This window comes from Malaya genurostris, chromosome 3, assembly GCF_030247185.1.
Source record: "Malaya genurostris strain Urasoe2022 chromosome 3, Malgen_1.1, whole genome shotgun sequence".
Classification (NCBI taxonomy): domain Eukaryota; kingdom Metazoa; phylum Arthropoda; class Insecta; order Diptera; family Culicidae; genus Malaya; species Malaya genurostris.
The window spans coordinates 198,615,151-198,640,943 of record NC_080572.1 but is presented as its reverse complement, the minus strand read 5'-3'; the positions used below and the strand labels follow the sequence as shown (position 1 = coordinate 198,640,943).

Sequence of the window (25,793 nt, the reverse complement as noted above, 5' to 3'; positions counted from 1 at the left end):
TTCTGACCAAAACGACTAATCACCTTATAAATTTTTTGGTAAGTAAGTAGTCGTAGTTGTCACAGACATAAGTAGCTTAGAGGTGATTATTAAGTTGCATTATTTTCGAAAAGATCTCATTGGTATGATGATGGTAGTCGGCTGATGACGAATACACACGCATGGATCATAAACAGAATAATGTCCTGCAGATCAGTACGGTAGGTAAAGGTATAAGTACACTCGGAGACCTTTGCGCATGAAACATATTATGCTTGTATGTGCCAATTCACCTTTCCTCTCCGCTTGGACAGTCCACAAATTGTACTCTCAGCAGTACGTAAGATCGCTGGTCGGAAAACTTGAACACCGTTTGGGATCGTACCGACCGGTGAAGAAAAAAGGAGACAAATGCAGGCAAACCACGAGATCACTCTTTGCTCACTCTCCCTTGATAGTTTGTTGAAGTTGGTCATGACACAGTGCTGAAAATGGAGGTTTAATTCAATAAAATCCTGATGCAGATGAAAAAATAATAAGCAGCCCTTACACGTGACAATATTATTGTCAATCCAAAGTATTGTCAATACCGTCAATCCAATTGACTTGGTAACTTGAGTCCGCATTTTTCGAAATAATTAAGCGTTTGAAGCTTCAAATATTGCAACTGAACATTGAAACATTGAGAGAAGAGTCCATTGTACATATTTGACAGTTTCCTCTCTGGAGAAAAAGTATTGTCGGATTGATGAGCAGTTTTGATTTTTTGACAATATTTTCGTCAATCCAATGAAGTTTCCATTACACGATCAAAAGTATTGTCAATACTCCTTGTATTGACAATAATATTGTCTCGTGTAACGGCAGCTATAAAAACTGTTTTCTAAATTAACTAAATATTCTAAATTACCGCTGTTTCTGTAACATTTCACTATTAATTTTACTCAGCCAAATAAATCAAATCATGGTTCTACTAGAATGAAAACAAATATTATAGTTAAATCACGTTAATATAAAGTAAAAAAAACCTCTCCCTAATCCTAATGGTGTGATAATGCCTCTCTCCTACAAACGACACTGTCTGATTAAAACATTTTTTGCCTTTTTTATTAGGATAATTTTGGTTACTTATTTGAGCTAATTTTTGACACCAATTTATTGAGATTGATTCGGGTAGCGCACAAAAGTGTGCTTCACCCTTTATGTCACATATTCGGCAACATTTCTCAAACCAAGTGTATCAACAATAATTATTTGAACGTGATCATATGTGATGATCTGGAATTAGATGCGGATAGAAAACATAACTTCACGATTAAGTCACTTGTACGATTATATCTCCGAAACTTGAAGTGTCAGCCACAGTATCTTCGAAATCGGCCCACAACCCAATTTTAGTCTCGAACGAGCCTAAAATTATTGAAATCAGCTCAACCATATCCGAGAACGATTATTACTATTGAGCGATAATGAGATTGGTCGTTTACGTCACTTATACCATTATATAACCGGGACTAGAAATCACAGCCATATGAACTTCAAATCTATTTAATGAACTAATAGTAGACTCAAACGAGTCTAATCTTGTTGAAATCAGCCATCTACGAAAAATTGATCGCAGAGAAAAAGCGCGTTTTGTTGATTATTTCGCTTATACCATTATATCCGATACCAGCAGTGACTACAGCTTGGTCATTGAATGTGATCAAAAATCTAATAAAAGTATTCAGTGAGCTTAAGTTTATAAAAATCGGTTCAGCTATCTCTCGGAAAAAAGTGAGCGGTAAGAAATAAAGAGCGTTTTGTCGGTTACAGCACTCGATCAACGGCCCTATAGTAGCTTGAAAAAATTCAGCGATAAAAAACATTGAAAGGTGCACACACATACATACACACAGACATTTTCCGATCTCATCAAGCAAAGTCGACTGGTGTACAGCACTATGGATCTCCGAGAATCCGTTCGAAAGTATATTCTATTATCTTTCTATAGAGAAGGTCAAATAGTAACCTTTCTTCCCATTATACATTCCCATATTGTAACCTTAGTGCTCATAAGTTCCTATGCTTTCCCGTTTGTCTATTTGATCAATAGAACGGCGTCGACTGGTTGCGATCGCCTTCTACTTTAGTAGCAGAATGAGAGGGTGCGAATGGTTTATGTGCTATTGCCCATCTGATATTGCGAAATTAATTATAATTCTTTTCAACAGGGCAAGTAGTTTGGCTTGGCAACGTATTAGTTGTTGATTTTCTTTGAAATTGACTAAATTTACTTGTTTTAAATTTGATTAGTAACTTAGGAGGAAAACAGACTGGAAAAAGAAACATATAAATACAACTATGAAAAGAAAAGTACGAAAAAGTTACCGTAGATACAGCACTCGAGCCTCTAGCTTTCTCCTAACCGAGAAATTCGTTTTGCCAATTGAACGGCTGAAAGCAAAAATCGGATAAGTCCAACTTAGTTTGGAAAACCCGTTTAAGTATTTTTGAATGCAAAGATCGGATAAAAACATTGAGAGCAAAAACCGGAAAAGATATTTTTAAACGATTCTTGCACTGCAAAATCCATGTCCGGTTTTTGCTCTCAATGTTTTTATCCGATTTTTGCATTCAAAAATACTTAAACGGGTTTTTCAACGATTTGTTTTAGTCTTTGTTGAGACGTAGAGCCGTCTTAAGCTAGTTTTGATATTATCAGTATCTGACGGTGAAACAGATTGAAAAACTGACATATGAACATAATGATGTAATGAAAACCGCGAAAATATTGCCGCAGAGACGGGACTCGAACCCATAGCTGACTCCTAACCGGGGAAATTGTTTTACCAATTAAACTACTCCGCATATGAAAACACATAAAGAGAAAGTCCAATTTATTGGACGAAACTAAGCATGCTTCGCTGTACTTAGCCACCACGGTATTCACTCACAGTACCGTATCGACGGAAACAAATTCAACAGAAACACATACAATGATCACGAGTCTATTTCTACCTATCTATTTTTGACGCACGATACGGATTTTCCAAACTAAGTTGCACTTATCCGACTTTCGCATTCAGTCGTTCAATTAAATTACCCTGCATGTAAAACACACGAAGAAACAGAAGACACTGAGCATGTTCAGTTGTACTCGGGCGTCTATTTAGAACCGTTTGACAGAATTATATTCAGATGTGTGCATTGCGTTTCAGTGCACCATAATGAAAACTAGCGAAAAATAACTCGAACTCACAATCTTCTTTAATTCTGGGTAATTGAACTATTCTGGATGTACCCGGTTGGCTAGGGTTGGCGGTTGAATGCATAGGGTGCCAGTTGTCATATATCCTTGCTGGAAGGTTCTTAGTGTCAGTAGGATCGTAGTACTAGCCATGCAATGCTTTTTTTAATGTTATGAAACACAGATGGAAAGACGGCCGGTGTGGTTCAAATTAAAATCTTACCCTATGATATTATTCGACATGTTAACAATAATAATGCAGTTTTTGCAATGACTGAGTGGAAACATATATTCAATAAGCCAAATGAATGAAAAACTTACAGAAAAGATGATTTTTTGTAAAAGAAATACACTCAGAGACAGAACTCGAACCTGCGTTCTTATGCATTCCGTGCATACGCGCTACCATTTCGCCACCCTAGGCCTTGCGATAGACACAGCTCTAAAACACAACTAGGCATGATAGAACGTACATGGAACATGGTCTAGATCTTGGCCGTCTCACGACCAGTACCATACATCCAAACATCTTCTGAGTTCTTTAAACACTAGTCTTCTCGCTCCTCATCTATTTTCCGCTCAATCACAGAATAGAAGAGTTTATTTTTAATCGCTAGCTGGATATCATCAAAATAAATAAAGCTAAATAAAGTGAGGAATTCCCTTAAATTAAAAAATAAACTATAACAAAAGATAAACAGTAAACATTAAAATAATAACTAATATTATTACACTTGAATTCATAAACACAGTACACACAATGAGCTCCATAAACACAATTAGCACAATGGGCACGATGAATGCAATGAACGCAATCAGTACAATGAACTTTATAAATACAAAAACAGAACAAACACACAATGTGAACAGTTAACGAGTTTTTTTTATTTTTATCAATAGCTCAGGAAAGAAGTTTTAACTCCAAACGAAGAAGTCTCCTCGCATAGGAAAAATTATGTATTCCCTTTTTGTGTCGATTTCCTGCGCAGTGTTCTCTCTTTGGTCGCTACACTAGAGAAAGGAATTCCGACTGTGGCAGTTAGTACTTAGCTGGGCAAACCAGTTTTCAGTTCTGATCCATTCGTTGCTGGTAATGGAGTTGAATAGAAGGTCCGTGTGCTGTTTGTAGCATCTCGATTTGGAATATTTCGTGGTGTCAGAAATTAGTTAATGTAGTATGGTTTTTATGTTTGAGCGATCAAAGTTTACACCTAACAATGATCACAGAACGAATGAAAAACTAGTTAAGGCGGTCCTACCAGTCGTGGCGGTTGGCTATAGTTTTCGTCGTGTTTTAAGGTGTATATCCATTACTTCATTATATCCGTGAGTGAAGTGTTTCTAATAAGTCTACCGAGTCCCGGAAGTTCCCAGAGGTTGATCAACTGGTATGCCCTAGCGATACGAAACAAATGAGAGCAAAGTCTGCTGGCGAAATCTTAAATGAAGCTATATTAAATTTTGATTGTTAACGGCGCAAGTTCTAAGAAGATATGCTTAATTAGTCGAGCGAGAATTAAAGTGAAAAGAGACGAGTGCTAAAAGTGTGCGTATTAAGAATGTTTCTTAGTTCAAATAATAACGGTGGAAGGGTCGTCTCGTCTTGAGTGCAAAGTCGCTGCGAATAGGCGGGAACATGAAATCTATTTGTTGTGAAAATAAAACGACCAACGTTTACAGCAAAATTGAAATATCATGAATTATATATGAAAATTGTATGCAAAATGTACATAAGTTGAAGCTGCCTTTTTTGAAATTATCACAAAAAAGAAACAACGGCTGCATCACTGCATTTACAGAGACCTCCATGTGGCCGGATGGTGTCCAGCATCGTCGGTGGAAGTGATTGGACATCCCACCAGGGACCCTTATTCAAAGGAGAGGATAAAAGTAAGTGGAATGAAGAGAAGTGAAAATCGATGGAAGTGAAGCAAACTACAACCAGTCTTCATCACCAAAGGGTCTTCTTTTCGAATGGGTATTACGGGATGCAGGCAGGTCCAGGTATATTGGGTTGAAAAAACGAACGAAAGGTTGGACAAGCAAGAATCGAAGTTGACTCAATTCAGCTTTAAGCCGAAGATGAGGTGGCATAATAATTTGAACCGAAATCATAATAGAAAAATCTATGATCCATCATCAAAGCACTAAATCCATAAATCCACCCGAGTAAAAACTATTTTCTCGCTTATCAAAGCAAAGCCGTGGCATTACATTCCTTCTGTGGAATTTGGCCTTTCTGTTTCAACAGACTTCGCAGCCGATTCTTAGTGTACAGAATCATTGCATGGCTAGTGCTATGGATTCTACTGACACTAAGAACCCTTCCAGGTCGGGGCTCGAACATACGACAACTGGCTTGTAAGACCACCGTCCTATGCCTTTAACCGCCAACCCGGGACTATGATCGCTTATCGTTAGATATAATTTAACGAGTTCCATATTTTCCAATATGTATATGTTTATTCAGATTGGTTGATCATTACTGCCATGTTTTATGCGTTTGCAATAAATGCAAGAGTAAACTTCAAGTTATTTTTGCCAACTAGCCTTGCTAATTTACACTGCTGCACGCTGCTTAGCGAACTAATGTTTTCATTTGAGGCTTTTGATCCTCATCAGCATGGATTTTACAATATTCTACCAGATGTTGGAACTGTATAGCGCTAGCATTGAAGCGTATAACACGAGAAAGCGCAAATTCGAGTCTGAGTATGGTTGGTACTTGATAATATCAACGTTCCACCTGACGTGCTTCGGCACTGATTCCATTAGAACTTAACACGGATCAGAATTATTTACGGTGTTTGACTGACTCGAATTCGTTATGCAAGTAGATTTCTTGCGTTTTTCCAGCGTCACAAAATGCTTAGTCGAATTAGTCCTGATTTGGCCACTATTTGAGTTGCTTCACCGCTCTTGGACCACGATCATTTACACACAATGTTGTTGTATGTGACTCATTTCTTATCCCCAATCACCATCCATTTAGAAAATAGATCGATTTCATTTCGTTTGACCTATACTGGGCAGATGGAAATTCAATCCATAGAGTTTTCCTTTGTTAATTAGTGTGGCTTGATTTGTAGAAATCGTTCAAATTTTTCTATGATCGATTCTACACACTTAAAATATATTACAGAACTCGGTACTTTTTTTACCGAAATTTCAACAGCTGAACGTTCAGTAATAATTTCGGTACAAATGTGTTTACCGAGTTAATTTGTAATCCAAAAACAGCTAATCTGTCATGATTACCGAACATTTCAGTAAAAGTAAGTGTCATATTAAACGTCAAATGTACCGAAGTGCTCTGTAAATAATATAGTTAAATCTGTAGTTCGAAAAAAGTGAAGCTGTCAAATGTTACCGAATATTCCGGTTAAAATGAGCGTCAAATATACCGAATCGTTCTGTAAAATATATCTATATTTTTGTACATATATTACATGACTGTTAACAATTTTTTTAGACGAATTAAAAAAACCTTTATTGTTTTTGTAAATGCTTATCAGTAAACCATAACGCTTAATTATGAAGTCCATGTAAAAAATTTGTTCCAGTGGTGCCAAGTGCATCTATTCTCAGTACAACACTTTGAATAAAAATAAAAAATTGTTTATCTGATGGCGCCGGTGAAATATTGAAAACAATGTATGTTTCCATTAATAGTACTAGTTCGGTAATGAAGTTTACAGAATTCGTTAAGTCGATAGACGTTTTTAAAAAAATCACGGATCCTTCGGTGTTTTTCGTATTACTGATTATATTCGGTAACAAAAAATAAACGACTTTTTCATCTGATGTTACAAGTAGTAATTAGATTTTCATCGTGACGTCACAAGAATGAACAAGAATTTATCCTTGACAGTTCAGCGATACTGTTTACAAGCAAGCTTAAACTTCGTTAACAAATGTTTTGAAACTCCATTTAGGCGATATGGACCGTGAACAGTCTTATCCGTTTGTCAACAGACAAACAAAAAAAGTCTATTTACAAACTAATACTGAACTGCCAAATGTTTTCATGTGACGGTAAAAATCCTAATGCATCTAGTACTCGTCAAATGTCATTCGCTTCTGTCATCGACATCGCTCAAGCCAACGCATCTGAAAGTGTAATGTAAAGAATAACTCTCGATAAACATTAGAAAAGGTCCCAAGTGCAAATGACAGTTTCTCTTTGTTTACTTTCTCTTTCAGTTATTACGGTATATTCCTGTATTGTTCAACAAATTCATAAGAGCAGATCAAAAGTTGTTCGTTTCAGTCATTATTCTATGTGAAGTACTAGAGAGAGGGATTGCCGATAGAGTCGTAATAATCGAGAGAGAGTAAACAAAGAGAAACTGTCATTTGCATTTAGGACCTTTTCTAGTGTTTGTCTTCAACTATTAGAAATGATCCTTCAAGTTCTTCCCTTTTTGAAGCAAGTTCAAGATGGGTGGCAATTTTCAAACTGTATTCTACTGCGATCGAAAAAAACCGTTACGTGAAGTACAAATAAAGTTTAAACTATAAATATGAAATAATTCGATAACTACTATATTTCTCTCCAAACATGTATTTAAAACCGTAATTTCCATTTTTTGAAAAAATAGAGATGTCGGAATTGAACCATTGAACATTTTTTAAGCCGATGTCCCGTGGGGAATCTAACAGTTCTAAAAGGTTAAATTATATGCAATTCTACTATAATCGGCGACAGTCTTCAACTTCCAATTCGTTTGAAGAATTTATAGATTCACCCTACAGGAATCGGAACAAATTTATTCAGGTGGCACGTTTTATTAATTATCTGGAGATTGATTCTCTGCTTTGGTAAAGAAGTTGAGCAAATTAAACTATATTTTACACTATATTCTGGAAACTTCTTAAGGTTATTGAGAAACCACAGAAACCAATTGCAGCTCAAAAGCTAGCTCATAGTTTGGGGGCTGTCCAAAAAAGACGTCACGCCGCAAGAGAGAGGGGGTGTTTCACAAAACGTGACCTTTTGTGTCAGGGGGAAGGGGAAGGTTTGTTGGAATGTGACGTCCAATATTTTCAATGAGCGCAATTTTGAAATTCCATTTTATATTACTGCTTTACCCTATTTCCTGAAAAAATCTCCACAATAAACGTTTACATTCTATGGGAAAACGTGTATTTGTTGACGTAAAAGCTTCTTCTTGTAAATTCGGAAATGAATGATGCAGGAAATCAAACCCTGTGCTCCTGTTACTTCCATAAATTAAATTATTGTCAAAAAGCGTTTTATTGAGTTTTATCATCGTAAACATCATCATCAGCAGTGCTGTAAAACTTCATTCAATTTAATTGAAACTGAATGTGGAACACATTGACGATCTCTCGAATGCAGTAAACTTCACTCTCTGACACACACAATGTTTGCTGACGGCCCGAACGGGCAGCATTCAATCATCAATCGTTTCTCTTCAATCGAGGCTCAGTTTAACCACCGTCAGTTGATCTCTTGAAGTAACAAAATATCTCTTTCAATAGTGTGAGAGCGGCCTTCAAATGAGGTTCATGTAAACATTCCAATTGGTTCAAGATAATAGATGAAAGACAAACCAGATTGCTGAAATATCAATCACAGAATACACATAAATTAATTGTTTCCTCCTTCAGTTTTCATTTTTAATACTTTACTCCATTTATAATTCTATTCGTTCGAACTTGCTTACTACCAAGAGCGAAGGCAATGAAGGACTTATACTACTTGGCACTTGAAACTGAGCAAGCAAAACTTCAAATGACTATCAACGATTATTCAACTGACGATGAATTCCGGGAGCTTCACTTGAAAATGGCAGCAAAAGTCAAATGAATAAGGAGGGATATGCTGACGGTCAGCGGCCATAAATTTCATTTTCATCTTATATTATTCGATTGAAAATGAAATTTTACCGCACTGATCATCAGCATCAACCAAACTTATTATTTTCATGAAACTTTCATCTATCATTTATTTCTTTTAATCTAGTATTCATTTTATTGCGAATGAAACAACGGTTGCGAAATCGAACCCTGTATGCATAAATCGAGAGTATATGTTGAAACTACGTAAACCGTACCATAACGAAACCGATATTTTCCCCAACTCTGTTGATAAGGAGTGTTAAAAGAGCAAAATTGACAATGTTCCATGATTTTGGAAAAGTGTTATTGAAACGCGTTATCCTTAGTTATGAATTCCTGTAGATATGCTGTTATTACTAATTTTCACACCCCTCAGCTCAGCAACGATTTCAGACGTAGATCATGTCATGTCTTATCTTGATCATATCTCGGTTAATTTTTCAAAAGGGCGTATAAGCAAGTGACAGTTTCTCTTTGTTTACTTTCTCTTCTACTAATTACCAAGCGGTTTTCACGTTTATCACTCTACTCTTTGCATGAAATGGTACCCGAAACTTTCGACTTTCAAACAGAATAGTGATATCAAAGAAAATCTTTTTAATCATATCACAATAATCGAAAGAGAGAGTGATTAAAGAGAAACTGTCACTTGCTTATACGCCCTAATGAAAAATCAACCGAGATATATGATTTTCCTCCACCAAGATCAAAGCTGATCGAATCATCCAATAATTGAACCTACACGAATCAAAAATTATTTTAGCTCAAAATCACTACCGATTTTGTGTGACGGAAGATCAGTACCGATTTTGATCGATGTGATTTAAAGATCACTGATCAACTGATCTTGAAAAGATCAGATCAGAAGTGATCTTTATTGGGAAAGATCACAAGCGGTCTTTTACGGCAGTGATTTCGATTTGATGAGGTTTTGATCTCTATTTTCTCAGCCCTGTATGCTACACTAAGGAAATATTATTCCTTAGCTAAAGGAATAATATATCTGTGTGAATTTTATTTATTTTGATTTCGTGACATGTGACACAGGGGGGGGGGGGGGGTGGGGGTCTTTGCTGCTGTGACAATTTGTGACAAAGGGAGGGGGGGAGTCAAAAATTGCCAAAAAAGCGTGACGTCTTTTATGGACAGCCCCTTAAGAGTGTCTACAATTTTGATTTTAGCGATGTGTGTCCCATTGAAAATGATCATGGAAATATGATCATATTTCAACACAAACATTGTTACAAGATGATACTACGAAGACGAATTTTGACGAGAGAAAATGAAACATTCGACAACTTGAAAACATGAAAACTTCTTGCAACCACAGAATTTTTATTATTCTTGTTAAATTCGTTAGGCATAATTCCGTTTGGTATAACGCCGTTTGGCATAATGGTTATTTGGCATAACATTCATTTGGCATAACAGATCAACGATTTTGAAAGGTCTAATGCAGCTACGCCTCATCGTTTTTAATGACCTACTGTCTGACCTCGCAGCCGCTCGTTCCGATTTAACTGAGCGATAGCCCCTAGCTTTGGGTAATCCGGACAAACACCCGCAACTTAACAGAGGTGATTTCTGCAGGGGGAGAACACAAACGAAATTTCACGTTAGATTTAAATATTTCGAGTCCAATTATTAATATGCTAAATAGCATTATGCCAAATGACCATTATGCCAAATATCCATTATGCAAAACGGCGTTTTGTCAAACGGTATTATGCCAAATGACTTTATGCTTAACGAGCGGCCTCAGCTTACTTTCCTAACAGATGAAAAACGCTAAAGTAATTTTTGTTATGAAACCCGATAAAAAAAAAGGCGGATGGGTAATGTCAGAGACATAACTGGATGTCGTGAATACGAAAACAACTGACATGTTCCTTAAAACTTCCGAATATCAATTAGTTGATCAATTGTATGAATTATGCAAGCAGTCCCCTTTTCCACATTTTTCGCAAAAACAAAAAAGGCTTCACTTGATCTAGATTACTGTGAATTTCACACAGCGAAAAGTGCAAAAATCAAATCAAACAGTTCTAGATTTGCACTGAACTGAGGATATTTCCTTTCGATTTGCGACCAACAAATCCTAATAGTTCTTTAGAAAACTTTGAGAGTCATTAGAACGGCTGATTTTGTTTAATGCTCTCCACCGTTGCTTTTTCACCAATGTAAATGACTGGCAGCTGCGACGTAATCGCTCTTGTCGAAAGCGAAACTAGCTTTGCAAACGACACAAAACACATCTGCTCGCAGTGGCGATAGAATCCAAACTGATTCAATTTTTGTTAGGAGCTTTCTTTTTACGTGATTTCGTTTGTAGCTTTTTCACTAATGGGCGGTCCCAACGGCTATAAAAATAGCCGCATACAGAATTTTAATGTCGATTATTTCTTTTCGGATTTGCATAATTTATTGAAAGAAACTTCCAATATGTTGTAGGGATTCATTTCTAGCATTCAGTAGGACCAAATTGAGGAACTCACTACGATATTCACCACTTTTCGGAACATTTTTCTCGAACGATTTTTTGTACAGCAGCAGATATTTTGTTCTCTTCCTCAGAACGCGTTCTGATTGGCTGGTGTTGACATGGGTCAAATGAGATAGGGTTTTCAACAGTGTACTATTGAAATATTTCAATGCTTTTGAAAAATTTCGATTCTATTGGTAGTTAGATTATATAAATCCTTCCACAGATCACTGAGCTATGAGCTTTCAAAATACGAGAAAGGCAAACGCGTCTTATGAATTATCCTCTTTGATACTCGTTTATACCAAACATTTCAGAACAGTTTAATTTTGAACTATTTGAGATTATGTCACACAACTGAAAATTTTATCATAAATTTGTGATCAAATTTCCGATGGCATGTAGCAAAAATTATGTTTATTGGTTAGATACAACAAGAGATATTCACGATCAAAAACTTATCACTCTCTCAGAGGGTAAATTTTGAAAAGGCATCCCATAGTAAAGTAAGTCGTATTCACGACAAAATTGGCAGAATCATCCATTATTTTTGAACTTTTTGAAAAAAAAGTAAGCAAGTAGTAAGAATTATACCTCATATCAATGAGAGTTCATTTTTTTACTGGAGCAGTTTTAAATGCGTCTTAAGCAATCAAGTACTCATCAACTTGTTAGAGTAATTAAAACAATAAAACAAATAATCTAGTTTATTCACTTCAGTTATTCTTTTATACAAAGAAACATGAATGTTTATTATCTGTGATTATCTAGCAAATTGGATAATTTCTCTAATTGCGGTGAAAACAAAATTTATTATTTTCCTGTAGAGCTCCGAGCTTCATTTATAATTCTTATTTTCAAAAACCAAATTGGAGGTTACCAGATGAAGTGTAACAAATAAGTTAAAGTGTTATACACTCTTATAAACAGAAATTATAAATTCTGTCTTAAGACCAAATTATCTCTTTATAAAAAATATTCAAAGTAGCACACGTTATTACACTTCAGTGACAGTAGCTTATATGAAAAAAATCATGGACCATGTTGAAGCAATAATAACGTGCGTTATAACTGCTTTGTAACCAAAAAAGTGTAAGAGATGGAGAGAAATGTACTCTGATAGATGTTTTGGCAGCATATGTTTCATTTAATATTTTATGACAGGTGCTATTTGGGATAGACCAACCATGTCACATAACTAAGCAAAGCTCGACAAAAATCAATTCACTGCGTGTATTTGTTAGTAAGTCAGTTCTTCTGATTCGTAAAACATTACAAACTAACTCAAGACGGCTCTACGTCTTAACAAAGACTAAAACACAAATCGTTGAATAACAATTAGGTTTGCAATTTTCCCTACAAAAAAAATCACAGAATTGCCTTAGATATTCTACAATGACGCCCTCGGTAAAGATGCTAGATGTAAGTTACCCTACACTGATGACGAAGATTGTAATTCATCATCACTTTACATTATCACTTTCATGCATCATGTTTATAAGAAGAGCCAGATAGTAGACCTATATTTTAATTTAATACTCATCATTTGTCCTGTAGACAGGGCCGTCAAGAGAAAACTCGGCTTTTTTGAGATTGCAATGAACTAAACATGAGAAGTCTCTTAAAAAATTTGAACATGGGAATATCATTCAATTAGAAGATTTTTGAACACGTTAACTTAACAAAATTATTCACATGCCAAATGTGTTTTATTTTCCATTACTTTTTATTATGAAGCAGTGGCGTACCGAGAAAATTTGGCGCCCGGGGCAAAATAAGATTGGCCGCGATTGGTCGTTGGTTTAGTGTGCAGAAAAATGCTGAAAACCCCATCTCCGTAAAGATGACTGGAACGAGTAAAAAAAAGGTCCCAAGGATTGGTTTGCCGCCCCCTTAAAACGTTGCGCTCGAAACAACACAGCTCTTGAGTATAGAGCTCAGCTATGAACATTTTTGTGAACCCGGTTCACGGATCAAGTTATTAGTAAACTAGTATTATTTACGTCAAATATTCTTAAAGCAGTTTATCATAAATTGCTAAAGGTAAAAAACGTACGATGTACGAATTATGTTATATCGCTCAGAGTAATAGTAAATATTTATGAGCGAGTTCTATCATTTCTTCGTACTAAAATTTTGAGTTAGTATTCTTCAGGTATTGTAGTTAATGAGGCATTTATGCATTGACAGAAAGTAAAATTGTGCGATAGGCCTGAAGTCTTCCGGTAACCGAGACGCAATCACTAGATTTGTATCTTCGTTCAACCTGTTTTGGTGCTTCAACCTCAAGCTTATTATGCATGGTTCGAGTAATTACTAATCTTTTCTCGGTGTATGCAAAGGCCATTTGGCATATTGGAAACGACTACAAGCGCCTATTGACCGGCCAAGAAAGCAGACAACCAGTTATCCATTCATTCACATTTAGAGCTTATGTATAGCCTGTCTGCACTGAATTGTAGATGCGTGCAGCTGACGAGTACTAGTTCTCAATTATCTTCTAGATTGGAGGACACGGTCAATTAAAACAAAAGATTAACATGATTGCCCTTCTGGTGGTGTATTTTGTTTTGGTTGTTGCTTTGATCTTTCTACTTCGCCTGAAAAATCATTAGAGATCATAATAATGAACACAGTTTTAATTGATTTTCATTTGTAATCGAATTCAAACGGAATACATATACGGCGATCGTCTTACCATCACATTGATAAACGTGAAAAAATTTAATATGTTATCCATATCAAAAGCCAAACAAATTGGTGATCGATGTAAATACTCAATGAACTCATGTTTCCAATGGGTTTTGCATGATTATTTTCGTGGTCCCATACGAATTTGCCACACGGAAAAAACAAATGAGCTCACTTCACAACATAGTTCATAATAATTGCCTGTTGCAATGTTGCTCGATAAACCGCGCTTGAAAGAAGAACGAAGTCGTTTCGCTTCCACTCACATATGCACGGACTCTCCGGAAGAATGAAAATAACATAAAACATTCTAAGATGTCATGCAACTATGTGGGATGTAGAAGAGTTTCTATGGAAAATAAAAGCAACTGCCGATGGTTCGTACGCACATATGTTTTCTTCGTGAGTGTGAAGGTGGGCGAAACAATACCCTTAGGTCGTCGAAAAACAGCAAATACCGGATGTTTTGCTAGTTTAATGGTTAGAAAATGGGATTCGAAGAAGTTGGTGGGTTCAAATCAGTAGAATAGTATGAACACGACTGTATATAACGATTTTATGAAAATTTTTATTCTACATCATATCGCTTCGTTTTGTAGCATACCCTTTCATTTTTTTCATCCTAGGAACGTACACGATGCGTTATGAATTACTTCTATTATCGTGGTTTAGTGTTGTGAGAAAAAACATGCTTTGAAGAAAAGGAAACGTAAACAAAAAAATATAACAGCTTCAATCAGGTATGCCCGACCCTATCATGTGCGGGTTTAGATCTTTTCTAAAAGAAGCACTAGAAAAAAAACATTCATTTTTGTACCAGGGAAAGATTGCGTAAATCGTACAATTGTAGAAAAATGCATCCTATGCTGCCTAAAAAATTACTTTAGTTTTCAAACAATATATAGTAAACCAGACGTTTCATGGTAGTAAGTCACGATTGAAGAAAGTCTATCAATAAGTCACAGAACAAAAATTCTCTTCGTTGCAGCAGAAGCGTGTTATGTTGAAAATTTTAAATGGCAAGTGCCATAATTGTCATATCATGTAAGTGAATTAATACCAACATAATTTTGTAATTTACAATTTACACTGTGAATAGTGAATTACTTTGTGTTATGGCTCAAAAATTACGGTTAAAACAACAACAACCGATATGTTGTACAAAATTGAACCAATAATATTCAGAAAAAATAGCTAATATTTTTTATTATTTTGCTATCGTGGGCTTTCCGTGTTACAATTTCTGCGGGAGGATACTTCACCCGCAAGGGTAGATGCTTTCGACTGCGGGTCACCGGTAACATTCTGGCACTGAACTAATAAATAAATCCATAGCTGCCTTCGATGACGAGCTGATGTCTTCTCAATAATGTTATAATAACGTTCAAAAATCAATATATCTTTGTCTTTCTCATATAGAGAGGATATGCAATCGATGTGAAAATCGACTTTTGAATTAGGGCCGAGTTTCACATAACATTCGAATCAGTTCGTCGAGTACGTAAAATGTATGTTTGTATGTAACATCTTTCTCGGAGATGGCTTTCACAAATTTAAATTTTTTTGAAAGGTCTTGGGCCCCATATAAAATTTATGAATATTATTTAAGGGGCGGGTAGGGTCTAGCACTTTTGAAAAATCATTAATTATTTCCTTTATATTTTCTTATAGTAAAACATTTCAAGAATTTTCTGTGAAATTTTCATGCATATTGGAATGAAACTCTGGAAGTTATAGTCCTTTATCTATGGCTATCTCATTCTGCGAAAAAGCAAGAGCTCGGCTCACAGGCCCAAGATTTCTACTTCGATTGACTTCAAAACTCTACAAAACATTCTTGAAATGTTTCATCATAATAAATTATAAAAGAAAAAATACGGCTTTTTGAGATTGTTAGAGCCTACGTGTTCCATTGAGTAATAAATTGTTTCCATTGATTTTATAGACAATAAACTTTAAACGCGTTTTCCTCGAAGGCAGGTTTTGAAAGTCCGTGTCCATCGTCATTCAAAAACTACTGCACCAATTTTTCTCATATTTTGCACACACTTTCTACATATAAAAAACCAAACCCCAACGTTTTCGTTTTTGTTGTTTGTTACTGTGGGGAGGTTTAACAGCTACAAAATGGCGGATTTTTTCGTGAAAAATCGTAGTTTTCACTTTGAACAACAACCAAAAATTTTAAAAATAAAAAAAATATCAGAAGTACCGGAAAAAGTGGTGAAAACTCGATAACTCAAATAAAAGGGTCTATTATATTATAAAAACAGACTTCTTTTGAATTCTGTTCAGGTCTGATTTCCGGTTCCGGAACAACAGGGTGAAGTATGTTCAAAATTTCGTTGCTGAACACAATTTTCGATTTTCCTCCAACTTTGCCAGCGCCATAATTAAATTACCTTATGATCAAAAAAGAACCGGAATTTTCATTTTAAAATTCCCGCGCTTGTCCAATCGGTAAACTTTTATTCTCTCAACGTTGGCAACACTTTTATACACATTCTGTCAAATTTTGACGCATATCGTACAATTCTATAGTCCCACGACAAAAGGGCCTAACTGCAAATGAGAGCCTCTCTTTGTTTACTTTCTCTTTCGGTTATTACGAAGCCATTATTGCAAATTCTCTAAAGTTTCCAATATAAATCGAAAGATTGTAGTTTTACCTTGGAAGTTTTGCGAAGAGTAAAGCGTCAAATATAAAATGAGTTCGGTAAAACGTGAAAGAAAAAGTAAACAAAGAGAAACTGTCTTTTGCAGTTAGGCCCTTTTGTCGTGGGACGGACGAATTAGTTTTTGTTTGGCGTCTATACAAAGAAGTTGAAAAATTTTCGTGTGGCGATTTTTATAATGGATGAAAATTTAGAACAACGGCTCGCCTTCGAAGCGCCATTCGGTCGATTGTTGTGCGGTTTCGACGTCATATTCATAGATCCACACCTAATCACCAGTTATGATGCATTCGATGAATGTGGGGTCACTATCTGCGTTGGAAATCATCTTTTTGGCCACATCAACACGACGCTGTTTTTGAATGAAATTCAGCTTTTTTGGCACCAGCCGAGAAGCGACGCGTTTCAAACCCAAAACATCAGTTAAAATGTGTTCGGCTGATCCATAAGAGATGCCCAACAACACAGCAATCTCTCTAATCGGTACAGAACGATTTTTCAACACGATTTGCTTCGCCAATTCAATGTTTTCTTCAGTAACAGATGTTGTTGGGCGGCCAGGGATCTCATCATGATAAGCTTGTACGACCACCTTTGAAGCGTTTATACCACTCGTATGCCTGTGTTCTTCCTAGACACGATTCACCAAAGGCCTTTTCTAACATTTTCAACGTTTCGGAACACTTACATCCATTTGCAACACAAAATTTGATGCACGCACGTTGTTCTAAATTTTCATCCATTATAATAATCGCCACACGAAAATTTTTTAACTTCTTTGTACAGACCCCAAACAAAAATTAATCGTACGATATCCGTCAAAATTTGACAGAATGTGTATAAAAGTGTTGCCAACGTTGAGAGAATAAAAGTTTACCGATTGGACAAGCGCGGGAATTTTCAAAATGAAAATTCCGGTTCTTTTTTTATCATAAGGTATAGACCAAACGACGATTCATGATTAGAATTTGATACGGCAAATTTGCTTGTTGACGTATCCATTCAACCAGAAATGAGCTTCGTTGCTGAACACGATTTTTCGATAAAAAATGAATATTCCTTCAACTTAGCCAGCGCACATTCATGATTAAATTATAGACCAAGCGACGACTCATGAACAAGTTTGACAGTGACACAAGATACGATTCACGCGTGATCAGTAAAAAACATTGTTGGCAAAAAGATACCAGCAAAAATCACCCTTTACAATGAAAACATGAGTTATATGAGAAAGGCATCTTAACACCACTAGTTGAATTAAAATAGGTTTATTCAACATCACATCACATCGTTTGGTAACATACCCTTTCTTTTTGAATCCTATGTGTAATGCGTTATTAATTACTCCTATTATCGTGGTTTAGTGTCGTGAGAAAAAACAATTTGTAGAAAAGTAAACGTAACAAAAAATACAACATGTATTCCGACTCTAGAATGTGCGAGTTTAGTTTTTATTTAAAAAGAGCACTAAAAGTAGAGAAAAACAGTCATTTTTGCACTTTGCTCAGGTAAATCGTACAATTGTAGAAAACTGCATCACATGCTGCCTAATCAGTAACTTAGGAGAAAGACTCTTTGCGAGCGTTTGAATAATGTCAACGTAAAGTGGAAATCCTAATTGAAAACTCTTCAATTTTTCAGAAAAATATTTCGGTTTCAGTTTCCTTTCACCAACACGTTTCCATATGAATTTCGTGTCGCAAATTTTGTTGCAAACTAAAGATTTACATCCCTAGTTTTCCAGCGGAATAGAAACCTTTGTTTTACGAAGCAAAATTTTAGGTGTACTTTTTCAGAAAGTACCATGCCACGAGCAGTTATAACGGGTCTTAGTTTCCTGTTCCGGAAATAGTAGTCTAAAAATTTAAAAATTGAACTTACTTCGAGAAAAAAACTGAATAACTTTTCTCACAGATGACTGAACCGAAATTCACAAGCTTAGATTCAAATGAAAGATTTTAAGACTCCATAGAAAGTTCCTGAATTTCTTCTTGCTCCGACTTCCAGTTCCGGAATTACAGGGTGATTATTGTAAAAAAATCAGTTTAATGTTTTTTTCAGAAACGACAATTTAAATTAATTTAATTTTTTTCTAATTTGTAGACATTGCTAACAGATGACCAAGTAATCACAATTTTGTCGTTTTCGTTTTTAAATTGCACTACACCGGTGTAGGTAAGGTTGCACTGAAACCGTTCGTTTTTGCCAATTGCACTACACCAGTGCTACACTTTTTCTGCATCGATACTGCTGGTAAAGCACTCATCAACAGTTTGGTGTGTTTATTGTAGTCAATGGTTACTGTTTATGTTTTCGTCATGTTTTGTTCGTTTATTCATGCCTCCGTGTAGCACTACACCGGTGTAGTGCAAATTAAAAACGAAAACGCCATTAGTTATACTGGTTTCGGGAGTACCGGTAAATTTGGTCAACTTTAAAAACTTACTTTGATCTCAGAGACGGCCGGTTTCCACAAACTTAGATTCAAATGAAAGATTATACAGTACAAGGAACGTATTCAAAATTTTCTTAGGATTCTACTTCCGGTTTCTGAATTATAGGGTGCTGAGTGCTTAAACTTTCAAGCCGTTTATAAGAGCGACGATGTAGAAAAATTGACTCAATTTAAATTGAGCTAAAAACTATTTCAATGTATAAATCATGTTAGTTGAAGGCCAACTGCCTTCGGCTAAACCGGAAATAATTAACACAAAATATAACTCACGCACTTCTCTCAGAGATGGCTGAACTGATTTTCACAAACATAGAATGAAAGGTCTTATAGTGCCGTATTAAATTTTTATCCGAATCCGACTTCCGGAATTAGATATTGTTAAGTACTCAACCACAGAAACCAGATATACAGGCTCGCATATGAATTGTGTGTAAAATTGGCTCATTCAGTGTAGCGAATACTTGCAGATGTCATCGCGATCGACACTATTTAGGATGCTACATTCTCTTCACGCAATTTTTTTGCTTTTGGGTAAAATGGATAAAGTGAATTCACGTGTGAATTGTGAGTTGTATTTTACACATAGTGGAATCGTGCGAGAAGTAATCAAATTGTTGTATTTGGAATATTTATATAACAGGTAGGAGAACTTTGTTATCGTTCTGCTACGTACACAGAAAGAAATAATGAAATTTACACGAGATGTAAATCAATAGTAACATGGAATAGACATGGGTTGAATCGAAATTTTGATTGAAAACCTTCATCGATGCAAAACTAAATTGAATTGCATTGAATTTTCAATAAATATAACTGTATCTTTCAATTAACGCTTATTTTGCGATTAAATTGTATTGAAACGTACAGAATTGTAAAGAAATTTTATGTTTAATTACCTGCTCCAAACATGTGCATGAAAATAGATGTAAATTCACAAAATATTTTTATCTGTGTATAGTTAAACGTTTTGAAAGATCGCGGCGAATAGTCGACTAACTGGCAGTAGTGAGCTCATTGTATCCAACGTATAGCAAATTAGAAATTTACACAGGATTTTGAAAAATTTAAGTACTTTTCGTAATTTATTTTACTAAATTCCGCAGGATATTTCAAATTGACGGCTTTTACATTGATTTAAATGTAAACAACAAATAACAGAAAATTGCATTGTTACACATTACACATAGCCGTAAAATTACATAGATTCAGCGTCAAAAAACTGCAAAAAGGTAGGAATTTTACAGGTGACGTGAATCCACATGTAACGCAACTGAATTTTACAAGAATGACGTAGGTATATGTTTTTAACATACGCAGCATTTGATGCAGAGGCATAAGTTTATGCAAAATGGAACATGGAATGTATCAGAATTGTGTTAAATCATTTGTAGAAATGATATTAAATTGTCGTTAATATTAATTAATAATATTAATATTAAATTGTCGTTCGGAACATACGAAATAATAACACTATAATTGCAATTGATCAGAACTCTGGACACCACTACAGGGTAATTCAACGAGCTGTGCAATATGGAAACATTGCGTGTTGCAACATGGAATGTATTTCTTCAAAACATGCTCCTCCCTGGATGGAAGGAGAAAATTTGTACCCGTCCGTGACCCTTCTAGAATCAACTACTTGTTCCAAATATCAACGATACTTACTCGTCCTACACACCACCTTCTCCCTAAAAGAGAAAACACATCGAAAGGTGTGCTATGTTTAACCGCAAAAACAAGTTTGCTTTGCGCAGCGATCGTAATATCACAGGAACCAACAAATGTTTTGAATCCTGCAGTCTGGCATTGCTCAGTAGTGATTCCACTCAGGGTGTGAGTCTACCATATTCGAACCATGTTACATTTATTACATACCGTGCTCCGACGTAACAGAGGGTTGTGCTTTACGTTTAACGTGGCGTTAAACTTTCTTCGATCAGTAGACCATGACTATGATATAGCCGTCATTCTGTCGTCAACGAGAACATATTAGAGAGCAGTGCTAGCTGGAGAGGCGGGGATAAAATTAACACATGGTGAATAATTCTTCGGGACAATCAATGCAGCCGTCGTCTAGAGAAAACTCTTGTCGTTTACTTTGAGGAATAATTGAGAGTTAACTATTGTTGGAAATTGAGGATGTAGTTTTCTGAAAACCGCTGAGAAACATTTGCCGCAGTAATTGCGTTATTATCAATTATTTATATGTAGCACATTTCATTCATAGGGCAATTTGCAGATACTATTGATGTGTTGTGAGTAAAACAGAAATCCATATTTAATGGAAAAGAATAATTCTACATGCATTTCATCGCACAATACACCTTATGTAGCGCTACTATTGCTATAAACATGGCTGCTGGTGCATCAACCCTAGCGAGCATAATGTAAAATTTTTTTTTCGATAAACACCCAGACATCGCATACCAGGAATCTCGTCGAACATGTGGACAGGAAAGTGTGTCACTTTTGTCTCCCATCAAAACGGACAGAATGTTGATGGGATTGTGACCATCAATGGCTGATATGGCCTGGTTCAACGATCACCTTCGCCACCGGTTGTTCTCGACGATAAATAACTGTACTTCTGATCACTACCAGCACGGCACTGAAGGGATCGCTTGACTTCGTTCGCATATGCGCGTATCATTGCTTGTGTTGTTGCAATATTTAAATCTCGTATAAAAACGTTTCGATATTTTAAAATTCAAATTTATGATAACGACAGAAAGATGAAAACCCAATTCCCTTGTCATGCGGAGGATGGGTGCGTGCATGAAAAACCCTGTAAATTTCAAGGAATCGAACAAAATAAATCCGTTGTATTTCTGTGAAAAACGTGTTTCTCTCAAACAGCGGAAAAGTAATTAGGTGACAAAATTTATATTCGGAATTATAATGACATGAAAAATCATATGAGAAATCCCACATATTAATAGCCGAAAAGGTGGTAAAATCAGGACCGACTTTCTTCGATTTGGATGGAACTTCGTACACGCAGAGAAAAATATTGTAAAAATAACCAACTGTGGATTTTCCGTAACGATTTTTTTTGTTGAAATAGTGACGATTCGATTTGTGTTCGTTTTAAAATTTCTATAGAACAACTATTTTTAATTTCGGATTTTTTTTTAGACATTTAGCCGTTTTGTCATTGCCGTTGCTAGACGATCAAATTATTCACATACCATAATCAAGCACACTTAGAAAATTTCGCAGAATTCGGTAATTTTTTATCGAATTTTCAACAGCTGTACGTTTGTTCGGTAATTGAATTGAATGCCGCTCGTTCGGTTATTGCTGAATTTTTAAAACAACTACTGTAAACTGTAAACCAGATGGATCTAACGAATGGTTCGGTATTTTTTTGTGTTTGTTTACTTCTGGTTAAAATTCTGAATTTGAATAGATTTTCGGATTTCATAAAACAACATACATTTTTAAGCTTACGATAAGGTTTTTTTGGATTTGAATATTTTTCTTAGAAACGGGTGAAGAAAATTCGAACCAGTCGTGACTATGGTGCACTATGTATCCATGAAAAAATATAAAAAAATGTCTAGAAAAAATGTAACATCATTTCCCGTAATTATGAGCGCCTTTTGGAGCATTGCACAACCCGTCAAGTCCACTACAAATAACTCTCGAACGAAATGTATCGGCAGCAAGTGGACATAGTGATATGAAATTATTTTCTGCCTATAAGTAAACAAAAAGCTTTGAGTAGTTCTAATGTTTTAAAAACTGGTGCACTTGTACCTCATTCCATTCGACCGACGAACCCTTCAAGATATTTTTTCGTTTGGTAAATAAAAAGACACTTACTGAAAATTTTAATAACTGTTTGACAGTGAGTTTTCACGACAATCAGTATTTACAGAAGCTCGGTTATTGGAAGATTATTTTACCATTCGGACGGTGGAGCGGGTAGGATCTAACAATGTCGAAAAAATCATATTTTTTCTTTATATTTTGTCATTTGTTGCTGTCAGCAGCGCGAGATGAAACACGACCACTGAAAGAATAAAAAAACACTCGCGAATGGGTCCGCTGCAGACCAACCCGAGACCTTCAGTCTGAATGACACGAACGACTTGTAAACTTTCACACATTCCACAGACATCCGACAACACCGACAATCACATGCAGACGGCGCTTCGATCGGTTAACAGGTTAACATCGTTGAGTTTACGGGCGGTAAATTCTCAGTTTCCGCTGCTTGAGCATCTTTAGTTTCGCGGATCAATATTATTCAATAAATAGCACTCTCACTACTAAACACACACTTGCCACACCTACACTATCACTCAAAATAACTATTTCAACCTAATTTTTAACTATACGTATCAAACAACACACTGAAATTATACTTTTTTGAGAGCAGCACCAGGACACCGCATCGTACTCCCAGTGATGCCAACTCTCCTCTCTCCATAATATGATGCTAGAAATATGGCAGCAAAATTGAAAATGAACCAAGTCAGGTCGATTCTAGCTGCTTACAACTGTGATTACTGTAAGAAAAGAATTTCATCCACCCAATTCTGTTTTTACACTATTTTTTCGAAAAATAGTTTAAATTTAAATTTAAGGACGATTTACAATAAGATATCATGAAATGGAGAAATGGGATAAAATAGTCACCAGAACGTTTCGTGCGGCCAGCGTAGGTTCTTCCATTCGGTTCTACAGACTTTATTCTATAAGATAAGCTAAATTTAAGGACGATTCACAATAAGATATCATGAAATGGAGGAAGAGGGGTTAAATAGCTACCAAAACGTTTCGTACGGCCAGTGTACACTCTTCCATTCGATTCTCCAGATATTTTTACATAAAATCAAGCTATTTCAGTAGACCGCACTCGATTTCTTTTCAAGTTACAGAACAAATACTACAGAAAACACTAGAACTGCTAGGCATTTGGGGTAAAACGAGCAGAACGGCGATTCGTGCGGCCATTAAAAACCATTCCATTGAATTTCTTGGATTTTTTTACACAAAAAAACACTCTAGTTTGTTGCCTTTTTCCATGGTTCCCGATTTCTTTACGGGTTTCCTTGGTTTTTTCCCACTGTGCATCACGTTAGGAAGAGGGTTCAAAGTGATATCCGAGTAGAAAATTGGAATTACGATCTTTGAAAGAAATACTTCCCTCAAGTAACGAATTTTCGGACAATGATTAATTTTCATGGGAGAAGACTTAAAGGTTTCTTCGGATTCTTGAAGTAACATGCATCGAACAACATCAGTTGGTCCTGACAAATAATAGAGTTTTACAACAAGGGCGGTCTCTAACGCTTATAACTCAAACTGAAATCTTTAGATCTTTAGATTTGTTGTCTTATCTTATTAAATATAAAGTTTTATTTATTTATTTCAAGATTTTATTATGCCACACATTTTTCCAAACCATGTTTTAACTTGCTTTCAGTAATATAACTGAGCACTAGGGTGGGACAAAATATTGATATCAGGTCCACCAAACTTTTCGTGTTTCTTTTGGGTCCCATAAGCACCATGCAAAGTCTTAGCTCGATTGGAGAAACTATATTTTCGCGCCCGAGGTTTAAAGTTTGTAGGGGATTTAGTATGGAGAAATTCATTTTTAACAAAAAATCGACTGAAGATCAACCTATGAACTCTAAAAATCAGTGCAGGTGTTATTTTCGTAGAAAATTTTTCGAGGAGGAAAACTTTAGAAGACAGAAAAACAATCCGACATTTGTAAAAAAAGTTATTAAAGGAAAACCGACTCAAGGTTCGAACAATGACTCATTCCTTAATATATCTAGCGCCACTGCTGCTAGTGGTGGTAATATGACTTTGCTTTCTTTTGTTATGCTATAACGGTTGTTTGAGTTGTTTGATGTCTTCACAAAAGTTTCTCAGCTGAGTATAAAAATTATTTCAAAGTTACAAGCCATGTTTCAAAACTCACTGTAAAGACACGAAAAAGTCTAACTTTTTAATTTGAAAAAAATAGGTTTTTGGAATCTTCTACAACATTTTAGATAAACTCAAATCCAATAACTTTGCCGAATATATAAAATCTCTATCTCTTATAGTTTAGAAGATATAGATGGTACTATTTTATGCAAACAAAAACACAATTTACATGACTTTTTGTGTCTTTACAGTAAGATTTGTAGCATGGTGTGTCACTTAAAAATAATCTCTATACTCTACTGAGTAACTATCGTGAAGACATCAAACAACTCGGATCAACCGTTATAGCACATTAAAAGGAAGTCACATCTTATTAATTTCACTAGCAGCAGTGGTGCTAGATATGTTATATTAAAGAAACAGCCATTGTTCGAACATTGTGCCGGGTTTCCTTTAATAACTTTTTCTACAAACATCGGATTGTTTTGCGGTCTTCTAAAGTTTTCTTTCTCGTTAAATTTTCTA

The 25,793-nt window shown here is 35.6% G+C and overlaps 1 protein-coding gene across 3 annotated transcripts in view; it reads left to right on the top strand.

Moving 5' to 3' along the window:
* The first annotated feature begins 4,296 nt into the window (after window positions 1-4,296).
* LOC131435186 (uncharacterized) overlaps window positions 4,297-25,793 on the top strand; it is a 35,052-nt gene continuing 13,555 nt past the window's right edge. For all 3 annotated transcript variants that reach the window (XM_058602817.1, XM_058602818.1, XM_058602816.1), the window contains exon 1: window positions 4,297-5,098. The gene's annotated coding sequence lies outside the window, so the exon portion shown is untranslated. The remainder of the gene's footprint in view (window positions 5,099-25,793) is intronic.